Below are 15,247 nucleotides of genomic sequence, written 5' to 3' on the forward strand. Positions count from 1 at the left end.
TCAAATAATTGTGAGGGCTGAAAGCAGGTGATAGTCAGTAATAGAAATTGCTGAGTTCACATGATGTAGTCCCTAGTGCAGACCCATTTTAAATATAGGAATCAAAATGGGAATGCCAAGTTTTCATCACCGTAGTTAGTTTATTTGAATTTTCTGTTCTGTTACTATTAATAAAGTGATCCTAATCAAATTTCATTTACATCAAATTCCATGTTCTCAATAGAACTTGGTTCAGTGCATCCTATAACTAATGAGAGTTGATTTAATAATTACCCTTTTACACATGTCTGTGAAATGTAATCAATTGCTACCATCAGGAAGTCGATGTTGATGTTGAAACCTCTAAATGCCTGGAGATAATAATAAATGCTTATTGGAAAAAGAAAAGTATTAAATGCTATTTTCATTATTACTTGGCTTAGCCACAGGCAACGTTGCCTCTATTCTACTGCAGTTCAGTTCCCCCCAAATACTAAATAAGTCATCTCACTGTCCACTACATAATTATTTATGTGAGTTATGAATGTAACTATTCCCATACCACTTATTTCCATTTGAAGGGAACATGAAAACGATATAAAAAAACAAGTCATTTATTATGCATCGGTTGCAAGCGCTTCCTCCCCCTTTTCTTTCAAAAGCACATTGTGATCAAATACCAAATGGATTAGCTGAATTGATTTCCTTTGCAGAACTGGTCAAAAATGTGAACAGTGGCAGCTTCCGCTTTTCAGTTCCAATGGAATTCTCTGACATTCCTCCTACAAACTAATCAAATGTGTAAGAAGTACAGAATTTCCTCTTTGCAAGTGAAATTGATTTGATAGGAAGAACAAAGGGGGCACATAATCGCTATAATACTCTTTCCTATTTAACTTCCTGCAATTCTAACCCTACTTACCTTGGAGTAAGCCCAATTAAATTCAGTGGAACATTTGGTTAATATTTTGTCTTAAGACTCTAGACAGTAGGATATTCTTGCTTAGAGCAGAGCAGTGAGTCTTTTGTTTCCCTTTCAGGTCTTCTGTGATGTAATTTTCTATGCACATTGACCTTTGATATGAAGGCAAGAGTAACCAATTGATGCACTGAGGACTAGAACCCTATTCAGCCTTTCTGATGGCACAGAGGGCCATCCTAGAAGACTCAGGCACTAATGCATGCACCAGCAAGAAAGACCACTACATAATAAGAGAAGCAGAGATTAATACTAATCTATTTTTTTAAAAAAAAATATTTATTATTTTCCCATCAATTTATACACTACAAAAACAGTACAATACAATACAAAAACACTACATAACATTGACACATTAAGCAACGATATGGGGCGGTAGTTCTTGAGCTGAGATTAATACTAATCTATAAAATAAAAAATGTGGAACAGGTTCTGAAGTTTAGAATAAATAAGCCTTGTCCAAAATGTGTGCAGGTTACTACTGTAGCAAAGATATATATTAACAAAGAATAAAATATGCTGCAGGAGGTGTAGATAAGATGCCTATGTTCATTTGTTATAATAAAGCTTGTTAACACAGCAGAAATAGAAAATTCTGTTCCGTGTACTAATAGTATTTTATTTATGGCCACCTTTCTTCCTTTGTTCAGTCGTTCGTTCCCTTTATCCCATATATATTTTTGTTTTCAAAATCAGGCTTTCGAAATCTGACTGCATACCTAGTAATTATGGCATTATCTTGAGAGTTGATTCCAACTCTTTTTCAAGCTTGCTTTTCCATTGAAGCTAAATCCACTCTGAGAGCCTAATCAATACCGTGAGGATTTATGCCCATTGCTGTAGATCATAACTGCAAACAACTTAAAACCCTTTGTTGTGATTCAAAATCTGTCCACACTAAGCAAGAAAAGGAAAAATAATACTCTTGCTTCAATAACAGATAAACAGATACTTTGTAAAAAATACCAGAGCATATAGCACACAGGGTGAGAAGGATTAGGAAAGCCATCCACATGAGCCTATTGATCTCTACATCTGACAAATTGGTCTTTGAAAATGCTTGAGACTACAAAAGAAGAAGAAAGTTGTTGAACTAACGTTTTCTTAAGCTATTCAGAAAGGCTCCAATCTAAGCTGTAGCTTTGATTTCAATATGCTAAGCTATGTAGCTAAAGCAGACAAATGAACATTAGTTTCTTCTCAGACTCCTTTATAGATCTAATTTTCTAAAGCATAAGATCAAACTCCTTAATAGAAAGAGGCTAACATTCTATTTTCCTTACATCACTATGATCCAAAACTTCACTTTCTGGGTTTCATAAGGCTTCTGCCTCTTTAGAAGCATGGACTACTATGGTTTTGTCCTGGCATTGCTGGAATCATCACTATGTGGATGTCAGCAGGAGCTCAGTTTAGTCTCTAAAATATACTTTATATAGTACAGGAAAATCTACAGAAACAGCTCACTATAGCTATCCTTTAATTCTTATGTACAACCAATAAATTATCATCATCATTACAGTGGAGCTTTAAATTTTGGGCTTTAAAATTTCAGTGGCACCCCTGTGCTCTGCCAAACTTCAGCACCCCGCCCGCCTCTCACATTCTGTTGTTTGTCATTGTTGTGACATCGTCGGTGGCACCCTCTTGGTTTAGTGCCCAGTGTGGGCAAATCAGTTGTGCTCCCCTAAATCTGACTCTGACAAACATTTCTATGGTAGCATCAAGGTATTTGTTATTTTCCTGGAATGCTAAATGGAATGTAACCATTTAAAGCTGACACTACCACGTTCTGTTGGCACATTTAACCTACAAAGTAGCATTCAGTTTCCAAAAGGGTAGCTGTGTTTAGTTATTGTAGCCAAAGCATCAAAGTATCATCCTCAGTTGAGAGGCTCGTATTTATAGGTATGTATGGGCATGCGGGAGGCAGTGGAAGACAGAAGTGCCTGGCATGCTCTAGTCCATGGGGTCACGAAGAGTCGGACACGACTAAATGACTAAACAACAACAACAATGGGCATGTGAGTAATAATATCCCAGACTTCAACATGCTCTTGACACAACAATAATGCATTACTGGCAAATAGACTACAATAGCATTGCCCAAACAATTTCCCCTAACTTCATTCACTATTTGACCATCCTTTGACCATCTTTGCAGACCACGAGCTAAAGATTCTTCCCCAGGGCAGAAGATACAGTTGGAAGCTGCAGGAGACATTGAGCAAAGCCTTCACAGCCAGCCTAGTTGAATTGCAGGGAGCCATTTGTTTTTGTTTGTTTGTTTATTGCACAACTTTGAATCCAGTTCCCACTTCAGAAAAGAAATGTTCAGAAGATGGCCCAAAGGAACAGATTCTGATTTGTAAATTGTGCTGTAATAGGCTACGAGAAAAGCACTGATGTCTGATACACAAGGGGGAAAAGAAAAGAAGGGAGATGTGAAAAAGGAGCATGCAGGAACAATGCTGGCTATTGGTATGATAAACTGTGGTTGATTAGACTGAGCTTATAGCATCTGAACTGGGCCACTGTTAGCAGTAATTTACACTGCTAAGGTCACAGTTCTAAGCATGGTTGTGAGGAACTAAGTCCTATTGAACCCTATGGGGCTCACTTCCATGTGAACTTGCTTAGGAGTGCTTTTCACCTAACAAAATTAAAAAGCCATCAGGGAAAGGCACTCAGGTTTCAAGCTCAATGGGTCATGATCTGAGGTAAGTAGGTACAGAACACCATCACCTTGTCCTTGTCCTGATTTCTTTCTTACCCATCCCAAATGTGAGCTGAAATCTTCTAGAAAGTCAAAATCTGTTACCAGTATTGTGTATGTGAGCAGTAGAATTGAGAAATTGTCCTTGCTACTTTTTATTATTATTTAAGGACAACATATGTCTATTTCAGGGCTAATTAATCTTTGAGTTGTTCTCGCCATTTCATTAATTTGTTGAGAACTTAAAGACACCTCAATTTGTTATGTGTAATTTACATATTGGATTGGATCCAGTCTGTTAGTTGGACTTAGATACCCTTAAAATGAATATGAAAATTTCATTATCCCATTGATTTCTGTGGGAACTAAGTTCAGCTAACTATTAGTCTGTATCCAATCCAAAGTCTCTAAGTCTGCTAAAGCTGAGAAAATTTGCAACATATCATTAGCAAATGATAAGAATGTCAGACTATTACTAATCAATGAAAGTTCCAGATGTCACATTAAAAGATTAAGGAAATTCATCTTCAAGGTAAGAGGCATTTTTTCCTACAGCCTAATTAAAGAAAATAGACAAATTGAAATTCATTACCTAAAACTAGGTCACACAAGATACGATAGTGTTCTTTCTTGTTGAAGGTATCCTCCCTCCCCTTTCTCTTGTTGCCGTGTTGCAAAGCAGAGAGAGAGAGAGAGAGAGAGAGAATAAATTTGTTTGCTACCAAAAGTGGAGTTCAGATAGCCTATATATTGGAATTTCACTGATTTTGGATGCTAATGGTTATTATAGATAACCTTGTAGAAGAGCCTTTGGAAACACCAAAGAACAGATCGTAACAGAAGAGTACAGATCCCAGGGATAACAAGTGTCAACCTAGAAAAGGAAAATAGTGCATTGCATGTATCTTTAACCTTTTCAGACTCAGAACTCACTTTAACCCAACCATTCATTTGAGGATCCATTTCTTAATCTTTTACTATATATTTTCATTGTGGTAATGCTCCTTTCGTAACCCACCTTGCATCAAGCTGTGAGCCAGGTGAAGATCAATGTATGGCCCTGTGTTCTAGTATCATTTGAGAGATCTATCCACAACATGCATAATTTTCTCACCTCTCACCTTTTTTAAAAAACTAAAAATTCCCAAATGTTATTTCCCTCAGAGGGCTCCAGAATTTGTTTCCTTTTCTAAAACTTTTCCAGCTCTACAATATCCTTTTTGAATTGAGGCAACCAGAATCGTGCACAGAGCTGTATAGCAGCATTATGATATTGGCAGTTATTTTGAATGTCACGCCGCCGCCGCCGCCTCTAGCCTCAATTCTGTCAATATTCAGCTATCCCGGCTTGTATGAAACACATGTTGGAAGTAAGGCAGTGTTAGAAGAAATATAATACACACTTGGCATCAGAATCAGCCTTCTATATGCATGGCAAATTAACATCTTAAGGCAGGAAATTAGTTATAAGCTTCTGTTTGCACCATACGTCAGGTGTCTCGAAAGCATGAAAGTGTGACTAAAATTCTCTCAGCTAATCATTAGCCGATTCTGACAACAAAAAATATCGTTTCTTCACCAACTAGAAGATCTCACTATGGGAAATCTCAGAGGGGAAATGTATTGCAAGATGAGAATCCACATCAGCAGCAGCATTATAAAAAGCGTAAAAACAATATTTACAATTGATAGCTACACCCGGGGCATTGTGGAGAACACAAAATGGAGGCTAGGTTGTCACACAGTTGCTGCTGCTTAGTAAATCGGGGAGGGGAGAGAGAGAGAGAGAGAAGGAAACTCTTGCTTTATTTGATAATGGTGAGCTCCACCTCAAGGAACTGTATGGATAATTTTTTCTTTCCTCTAGAGCAGGCATCCCCAACCTTCAGCCCTCCAGATGTTTTGGACTACAATTCACATCATCCCTGACCACTGGTCCTGTTAGCTAGGGATCATGGGAGTTGTAGGCCAAAACACCTGGAGGGCTGCAGGTTGGAGATGACTGCTCTAGAAAAAATTGGGGAAATGGTTGCTGAGGTTCCTTTGCCAAGAAACAGAGTGAATAGTGTCGGTGACTATTTGTGCCTAGCTGTAACTTTTTTTTGGAAAAGTCTAACATGAAGATAGTAAGCAAGAAACAAAAAGTTACATATAGGAAGAAAGATACCAAAATTGATGCTTCAGTTTAGAAATGGGGGAGAAATTCAAAGCTATCTAATTTTCAGTTTCTGCAGCAATATTCTAACTGTAACCCTGCTAGCCTTCAGAATTTGCAATTCTCCAAGCGTTATGATGCAATTCTCCAACCAGATAACATGTACAAAAATGGGGAGGGGAGTGTCCATTAAATGCATATATTAGTGCAAAATAACATAAAATTCATCACATTAGGGAAAATTGCTTGCAAAAATGTTTGCCCAAGCAGGTGCAATATGTGAACCATGACAGCAGCAAAATAACCAGACTGTACCATGGTGTTGGGATAAAATCAAGCCAAAACTTTATTGACAGCAGCAGGCAGGGCAAGGGTTGGCATGGCATTGGGTCCCAGGATCAGTTCATTATTCCACAAACCCCATGTTGATGGAATGGATCCGCCAGGTGTGGCCCATCCCAAACCCAGCATCTTGGGAGTTGGCCAGAGCCACATGTGCATGTAATGAGTATGGGGTGAAACAGAAAAGAATGCCTTCTTGTATCCCTAGTGTGGATTGCATTGGTTTTAAGGAGAAATCCTTGGCATTTTTTGTTTGTTTGTTTCTTGCTAAAAAAAGGTAAAGGCAAAGGACTCCTGACAGTTAAGTCCAGTTGCAGACGACTCTGGGGTTGCAGCGCTCATCTTCCTTTACAGGCCGAGGAGCCAGTGTTTGCCCGCAGACAGTTTTTCCGGGTCATGTGGCCAGCATGACTAAGCTGTTTCTGGTGCAATGGGACACCGAAACCAGAGCAGCGCATGGAAACACTGTTTATCTTCCTGCCGGAGAGGTACCTATTTATCTACTTGCACTTTTTTTGGCATGCTTTCGAACTGCTAGATTGACAGGAGCTGGGACCGAGCAACAGGAGTTCACCCCGTCGCGGGGATTTGAACCGCTGACCTTCTGATTGGCAAGTCCAAGAGGCTCAGTGGTTTAGACAACAGCGCCACCCGCATCCCTTGTTTGTCGCTACCTGAGCTCAAATAATAGTAATAATAATAATAATAATAATAATAATAATAATAATAATAATTTCTGACTTACCCAATCCCTTTTAGGAATTATGGACCAGCTGTCTTTTGGTCTCATGCAGCCCCCAGAATGTCTCACAATCACAAATTAAAAACATAACAACAATAAAAAACCCCAGCAAACTAAAAAGCCTCTCCTCCTCCCGGAGGGGAGGGGTTGTGAGCGGGAGACGATTCCTGTGTCATGCAGGGGGCGTTCTGCCCCCTGCTTCAACTCCAGGGCTGGCACGCCACGCCCCTCCCCGGTTGGGCACCCAATAGGGAAGCTCGGCGAGGGCGGGGCTTGCCGCTCAAATGCGGCTGTGCTAGCCATCCCCGCCATTGCACACACATTTTCTTCGAGTCAACAGGGTCATATTCGTTGCGGTCAGCCAAAGCCAGGGAAGTGCTTGCCACGAGGTTTGGAGTCGGGGGCGTGCGGGTGTGTTGGGATATCTTGCTTGCTTAGCTGCTGGCTGTTTTAGTATTGTTGTTAGTTTTATCCGCTTTTAATTGCATACCGGGAGGCTCCCCAGTTCTCTGTTTTAATTTTCGGGGGCGTTCGAGCGCTATCCGCTTTAGTCTGAGCTCCTTCAGTACTAATCATCTATTCTCCCCCACTCCGATCGCTTGATTGTGTGCACAGTGCGACTTTGAATTTGCTAGTGTGTGTGCTCCAAGAATGCGTTGTTTGCAACTTTGTGTTTGCCAGTGTGTGTGCTTTGTGAGTGTGTGGTTGCCTGTGTGCTGGTTCGCTAGCGTGGGTGCTTGGAGAGAGTGAGAGAGTGACTGACTGCTGCATCTTCTCCCGCAATTTGCCTTTTAAAAAATCGGAAGCAGCGGGGCAGTAAAAAACGCCTCCGAAAGCCCCATTTTTCCCTTCTGTGGCTGCCGCTCAGCTTTGGAAGCCCTGAACCCCTGCCTTGTTCTTGAGGGATCTTTGAGGTTTTTCCCTTAGCTTTAACCCAGGCGTTTCTTTTATCCCTCTCTCTCATTGCAGAGAAGAGATCCTTACGTCCCTATTGCATCTTGCCCGTATTAACTCTATTTGACTCTTGAATTGCTGCCAGCAAACTCCTGCCTGCTTTATTAGTTGTCTGACTTGATTTTTTGTTGCCACAAATATCCTTTCAGGGGGACAGTGCATTGCTGCTAGCTTGATCTTATCTGGGGAACAGTGTCGGACTTTAGTTTTGCGGCTAGCTAAATCTTTGCAGGGAACAGAGTGAGTGTGATGTCATAGACTTTGCATATATTCTTAGAATAAGCGGCAGCGCAGAAAAACTCCGTCGCTAGCATTTCTGCCTGGTCTCCAGCTTTCTCCCCAGTCTCGGCGCTGCGGTGTAAATTTTAAAGTTCCAATTACCCTCCCAGGCTATGTGCGAAGGTTTGGAGCGTGTGTCATAGAAAAAACACCTTTGCTTCCTCCTCCTCTCCTAGTGTGGGACAAAAAGTATAAGCTGCTTTAACTGGGCAGCAGGACTTGCCAGGCAGACACCTAGGGGTTTAGTTGCGCAGCGTTTCATTTACTGAGGTGCCTGGGGCTCCAGTAATCAACTGTTTATTTTCCTTCGCCTTTATACTTGATCATATAGCCGGCAGCCCACTATCCCCCCTCTGCCAGCCTACTTTGGCTAGCCTCGTTTTTACATTCTTGCTTAGCTAAGCAACTGGGTAACTGGTCAGCAGTGATTGTGCATGTGGTCGCTTCTCTATATAATTCTCGGGGTCAATTGAGGCATCAGTTAATTTAGTCAGATCTGCGGCTCCCTATTGCGCTATTATTTTGTTTGTTTCCCCTTCTCCTTGCCAGTTCTGCTCTGCGCAATTCATTAGGACTCTCTTTTAAGTTTCCCCTTCGTGTAGCCCCTTACTTTTACATTTCGCTTGTGATCTAACCCCACTCCCCACCCTCAGAAAAGCAAAGGGAACAAGCCCTTTCGGGGAGGTTGGGGTTCCACCAATCTAGTTCCAGAGGAGCCCCCGCAGCAGGGAACAGACGATAGGGACCCTCTGGGTCTAGCATTTCCCCCGATCCACCCCCCTCCTCTCCGCAACCTCTTGTCTAGCTATCCAGACAAAAGCGCAGCATCCTTGCTTTGGAAGGGTTTTTTCAGAGGGTTTCAGAATACCAGTAACCGACTCTTTAATTGCAAAGGATTCCCCTAACCAGATGTCAGTAAGGGAAAGGCTTGAGATTGCAGAAAAGAAAATAGCTAAGGAAGTGGCCACAGGAAGGGTGGCTGGTCCATTCGTACACCCCCCTATCCCAAACCTGCACATCTCACCGCTTGGTATTGTACCCAAAAAGACCCCTGGTGAGTTCAGATTAATCCACAACCTTTCTTACCCTAAGGGTGGCTCAGTATACGATGCCATTCCACCGGAATCGTGCTCAGTAAAATATGCCACCTTCGATCAGGCAGTAAGACTTATCCGGAATTTTGGTCATGGGGCACTCTTGGCAAAATGTGACATAGAGTCAGCCTTCTGTCTATTGCTAGTTCATCCCAATGACTTCCATTTGCTGGGATTCAAATTTCAAGGGAAATATTACATTGACAATGCTATCAGGCTGTCAGCGGGCCTCAAACACCCGCACCATAGAGTAAAACTCCCCAAGTCGGTCAAGGCAGACCTTGAGATGTGGATCAGATTTCTGGAACACTACAATAGTCTCCCTATGGCAGGAAATCCTTAATTTGGCCTCTGATTTCCAGGTCCACTCCAATGTGGCAGGGTCCCCGGGCTTTGGTCTGTTCTTAAAGGGACGTTGGTGCGCACAACAATGGTCAGCGGAGTGGCAAGGGGAGGCCATCATGCGGGATCTCACTTTTCTGGAGTTTTTTCCCATAGTTGTGGCTGTTCACATATGGACCCGAGGAGTTCCGGAATCGCCGGGTATGCTTCAGAACTGATAACCAGGCGGTGGTTAACATACTGGCTAGCAGTCATCGTGTTCCGAGAGGGTGTCTCGCCTACTTCGAACATTTGTGGTCCGGTGCCTTGAACATAACATATATTTTTTGGCGAAATTCATACCGGGGGTTAATAAGGATACAGCGGATGCCTTATCTCGTTTCCAGATGCCTCACTTCCGGTCGTTAGCACTTTGGGCTCAGCTGCTGCCAGAACTCTTTCTGGATCACCTATGAAACCTTGGAGATGCGAAGTGATCAAGGGAGTATTAGCGTCTGTCGCACCCTCTACCCTCAGGTCTTATAAGAAAGTATGGTGCGACTTCACGGGTTTCAGGTCCAAAGTATCGTCCCTTTCCCCTAACGTATGAAACTTAGGTCAATTTGCTGGTCCAAGTTTGAGGCCCGGCTGTTCTCTGCAGCATACGCTATAGCCTTCTTTGGTGCCTTTAGGGTTGGCAAGGTGGTAGTAGAAGCTACCTCAAGTAGGACAACGTGCGGTCTCCTTCTAGAGGACGTGCAGGTGTCCAGTTCAGGCGTGATGGTGCGGGTGCATCAGTCTAAGACGGACCAGGGCGGTAAGGGCACCCTAGTGCAACTCATGGCCTCTGGCCAGAAGGGCCCATGCCCAGTAAAGGACACCAGGCATTACCTTTAACTCAGACTTCCCGGCCCTGGCCCGCTCTTTACTCACGAGGATGGATCCCGATTGATGAGCCACCAGTTCACCAGGGTACTTCGCAAAGCTATAGATGCCTGCTGTTTTCCTTCCAAAGACTACGCGGCACATTCATTTAGGATTGGTGCAGCCACAACGGCCGCACACATGGGCCTCCCGGCAGACAGGATCAAGGAGATGGGCTGCTGGAAATCTAATGCCTACAAAAATTACATCCGATAGTATTCTGAGAACACTCCGCTTACCCGTCTTTTCTTTTCTTTCTTTATTCTTAGCTCTCTTCGGTAGTCAAGTGTTGATTTGCGGCCACAGTATCGTGCATTGGGCCCGCCTCCGGTCAGCAAGTTCCGGCTTCGTGCCTAACCTGGGGCGACCATCGTGGGTGCGAGTGTCCTGGTTTTCAAAAAGGGGCATGCGCTGGCAAGAACTCATGCCACTGCTGAAGGCAAAAGCTGCGCTGTTGGCCCCCCCAACATTCTAATCATTCAGCTGGGGGAGAATGACCTGGCTAGCAGGAAGAGTGTGGACTTGTTGTGGAACATGAGAAAGGACTTGGACGAGTTGGCTGCCTTATTTCCCAGAACAACCCTGTTCTGGTCCTCTCTCTTGAAGAGAAAGGTTTGGCGCGGTGCGCATAACATTATGGCCATCAAGAAATCCAGGAAACTTTTTTTTTTTTTAAATAATATTTATTAAAGTTTCAAAAGAAGAAAAATCACATTAATAAAAGAAAAAAATTAACAATGAAAAGGAAAAATACAAAGTAGAAAAAAGAAAAAACAGTTAAAAACAATTCCATCTTTTCTTCACTTCTTTTACGTTTACTTGTTTCCCGGACCTCCTCATACCTCCCTCTTTTGTATTCCAATTCAATTTGTTAATCCAACAATTCCTTTCCCTCCTTTTTAGTCCTGATCTTTAATCTTGATATTATAACATTAAATTTTTACATATTAAAAACCAATTTTTCCATATTCTTTTGTACCTATACCGCTAGAAACCACTTAACTTCAATCCAACATCATTCTAACATTCATTAATTTTGCAATATTTCTGTAAATAGTCTTTAAATTTCTTCCAATCTTCTTCCACCGACTCTTCTCCCTGGTCTCGGATTCTGCCATTCATTTCCGCCAATTCCATATAGTCCATCAATTTCATCTGCCATTCCTCCAGTGTGGGTAAGTCTTGTGTCTACCAATGCTTTGCAATAAGTATTCTTGCTGCTGTTGTAGCGTACATAAAGAAAGTTCTGTCCTTTTTTAACACCGATTGGCCGACTATGCCCAGGAGAAAGGCCTCTGGTTTCTTCAAGAAGGTATATTTAAATACCTTTTTTAGTTCATTATAGATCATCTCCCAGAAAGCCTTAATCCTTGGGCACGTCCACCAAAGGTGAAAAAATGTACCTTCAGTTTCTTTACATTTCCAACATTTATTATCAGGCACATGATAGATTTTTGCAAGCTTGACTGGGGTTATGTACCACCTGTATATCATTTTCATAATATTTTCTCTTAAGGCATTACATGCCGTAAATTTCATACCTGTGGTCCACAACTGTTCCCAGTCAGCAAACATAATATTATGTCCAACGTCTTGTGCCCATTTAATCATAGCAGATTTCACCGTTTCATCCTGAGTATTCCATTTCAACAGCAAGTTATACATCTTTGACAAAATCTTAGTTTTGGGTTCTAACAATTCTGTTTCTAATTTTGATTTTTCCACCTGGAAGCCGATTTTCTTGTCCAAATTGTATGCCTCCATTATCTGATAATAATGAAGCCAGTCTCGCACTTTGTTTTTTAATTTTTCAAAACTCTGCAATTTCAGTCTATCTCCATCTTGCTCCAAAATTTCCCAATATTTCGGCCATTTGACCTCCATATTGAGCTTTTTCAGAGCTTTCGCTTCCATCGGTGACAGCCACCTTGGGGTTTTACTTTCCAATAAATCCTTGTATCTTATCCAAACATTAAACAGTGCTTTCCTGACAATATGGTTTTTAAATGCTTTATGTGCTTTGACCTTGTCATACCACAGATATGCATGCCATCCAAATACATTGTTAAAACCTTCTAGATCCAAAATGTCAGTGTTTTCAAGAAGCAGCCATTCTTTCAACCAGCAAAAAGCTGCTGATTCATAATAAAGTTTGAGGTCTGGCAGGGCAAATCCACCTCTTTCCTTTGCATCTGTTAGTATTTTGAATTTTATTCTGGGCTTCTTGCCCTGCCAGACAAATCTAGAAATGTCTCTCTGCCACCTCTTGAAACAGTCCATTTTGTCCACAATTTGCAATGTTTGAAACAAAAACAACATTCTAGGCAATACATTCATTTTAACCGCAGCAATACAGCCCAGCAGTGAAAGCTTCAAATTTGACCAAATTTCTAAATCTTTTTTCACTTCAGCCCAACATTTTTCATAGTTATCTTTAAATAAGTTCCCATTTTTTGCTGTCAAGTTGATCCCCAAGTATTTAACTTTCTTAACCACTGTTAAGCCTGTCTCATTCTGAAGCCTCTCTCTCTCGATTGGTGTTAAATTTTTCTCTAAAACCTTAGTTTTTACCTTATTCAATTTAAATCCTGCAACTTGACCAAATTCTTGAATCAATTCTAAAACCCTTTTGGTACTAGATTCTGGCTCCTGTAACGTCAGTACTAAGTCATCTGCAAATGCTCTCAATTTGTACTGTTTGGCTCCGACCTGTATACCTTTAACCAACTGGTCCCTTCTAATCATGTTCAGCAAAACCTCCAGGACCAAAATAAAAAGCAGTGGGGAAATTGGGCAACCTTGTCGTGTCCCTTTTTCTATCTTAAATTCTTCCATCACCACATTATTTACAATTAATTTAGCCTTTTGTTCTGAATAGATTGCACTTATACCGTTTTCAAAGCCTTGGCCTACCCCCATACCCTGTAGGTTCTTCTTCATAAAACTCCAAGAAATGTTGTCAAAAGCTTTCTCCGCGTCCACAAATATCAAAACTGCTTTAGTGTTTATGTTCACTTCTAGTTTCTCCAAAATGTCAATTATGTTCCTCATATTGTCAGACAAGTGTCTACCTGGGAGAAAGCCCCCTTGATCTTTATGAATCTCTTCCATCAACACTTTTTTCAGTCTCTTAGCCAAAGTGTCTGCAAAAATTTTGTAATCCACATTAAGTAATGATATGGGGTGGTAGTTCTTAAGCTGCGTCTTTTCAGTCTCTGTTTTCGGTACAAGTGTAATATAAGCTTCTTTCCAAGAAATCCAGGAAACTTTTGAATTGCGCGGTAGCGCACAAAGTGCGTTTTATGAATGGCGTAGTTATATCTCATGATGATATCCGGATTGGTGACCAGACCCTATTCCGGGTTGATGGCGTTCATCTTTCAGAGCGGGGAAACGACATATGGCTGGCTAACATATCCAATAGTCTTAGGGATTGGTTGCAGCTGTGAGGGTATTGGCGGCGAGCCTTTGGGCTCGGGTGGCGGTTAGGCAGTGGAATGTGTTGTTGGTGTTTCGGGGGGCAAGGTGTGGCCATCGCCTTCCCCAACAATTTTGGGTATTCCGCTAAAGGAATCCGGCGGTCGTGGATCCTGTCTGATGCCCGTGTGGCGGGGAGCCATGGCACGACCCTCGGTGACATCAGGAGAGAGCCTATAGTTGTATTAGCATCATCAGGCTCCCCCTACTGGTGGTTAACCCCTCCTCAGACTCACCCCTCTCCTAGTGGGTGGAGTCTAATGTTCCGTGGTCCAATGCCTAAGTCAATACCTTCTCACATGCTGTAATCAATAAAGTTGTGGCCTTTTCCTTACCCATTAACCTTACATACTGTGTCCACGTGTCTTTATTCCCCAAGCGGGGATCGGGTCCTTGAATCACAAGCCAAAGCCAAATCTCAATGAAGTCAAGGGGAAATCACTTTTACAAGTGTTCTCATCAAAAGCTTATGTACATTAATTATTTTTTCCCCTTTAATGGAACAATAATCTGTGCCAAAAATTCAACAATTCAAATGCTTTTTATATCAAATATAATTTTGATATTGGAAAAAAAATGAAGTCCTACTAATCCATAAAGGAAAACGTGATGTCCTTTTCTGGATCTCTTATCTTTGGAGATAAATAACCTTCATGGACATGTAATCTACGTGGCAACAGTCATGAATATTAAAATAACAGATGTGTTTTTCCATCAATAAATTGCAGATCACTGAACAGACATTTCAGCCATTTTTCACATTTTTAAAAAGAAATTAGTGGTGCTGTTTCATGTACTCCAGGGTCAAGTTCACACACTAATAATGCTTCCAGCCTGTTTGTGCAGGTGCACTTCTGCTTCCACAGTGTAGCATTTGGCAGCCTATCTTGCATTTATAAATGTTTAACAAGTGCCCTAACTTAGAAGTTCATGTAGTATATGGCTAATAGAAGATAAAAAATGTATGACACAGTATCTCTCCCAAAGGGCCTTGGTATTTAAATTATGCTCCTGCAGGTGGAGCATCACTCCAGCTTGGCTGTTAAATGTATCAGGTGTATCTCACCCTTCTGAGAATTCATCTAGACCCCACAGGTTAAACAGGAGCAATGCATGTGCCTTTTAAATGCATTCATCAGTAAAATACATAGTACGTACTCAGGTTTATTTTATTTTATTTATTTTATTTTATTCCACTTTATATTTTTAATAAAAATCTCAAAGTGGTTTAAAGCATATTAAGTCAATAAATAAATAAAATAATAGCCGGGCAATGTTCCTCCAG

This window comes from Podarcis pityusensis (genome assembly GCF_964106645.2).
Source record: "Podarcis pityusensis genome assembly, chromosome: 4".
Classification (NCBI taxonomy): domain Eukaryota; kingdom Metazoa; phylum Chordata; class Lepidosauria; order Squamata; family Lacertidae; genus Podarcis; species Podarcis pityusensis.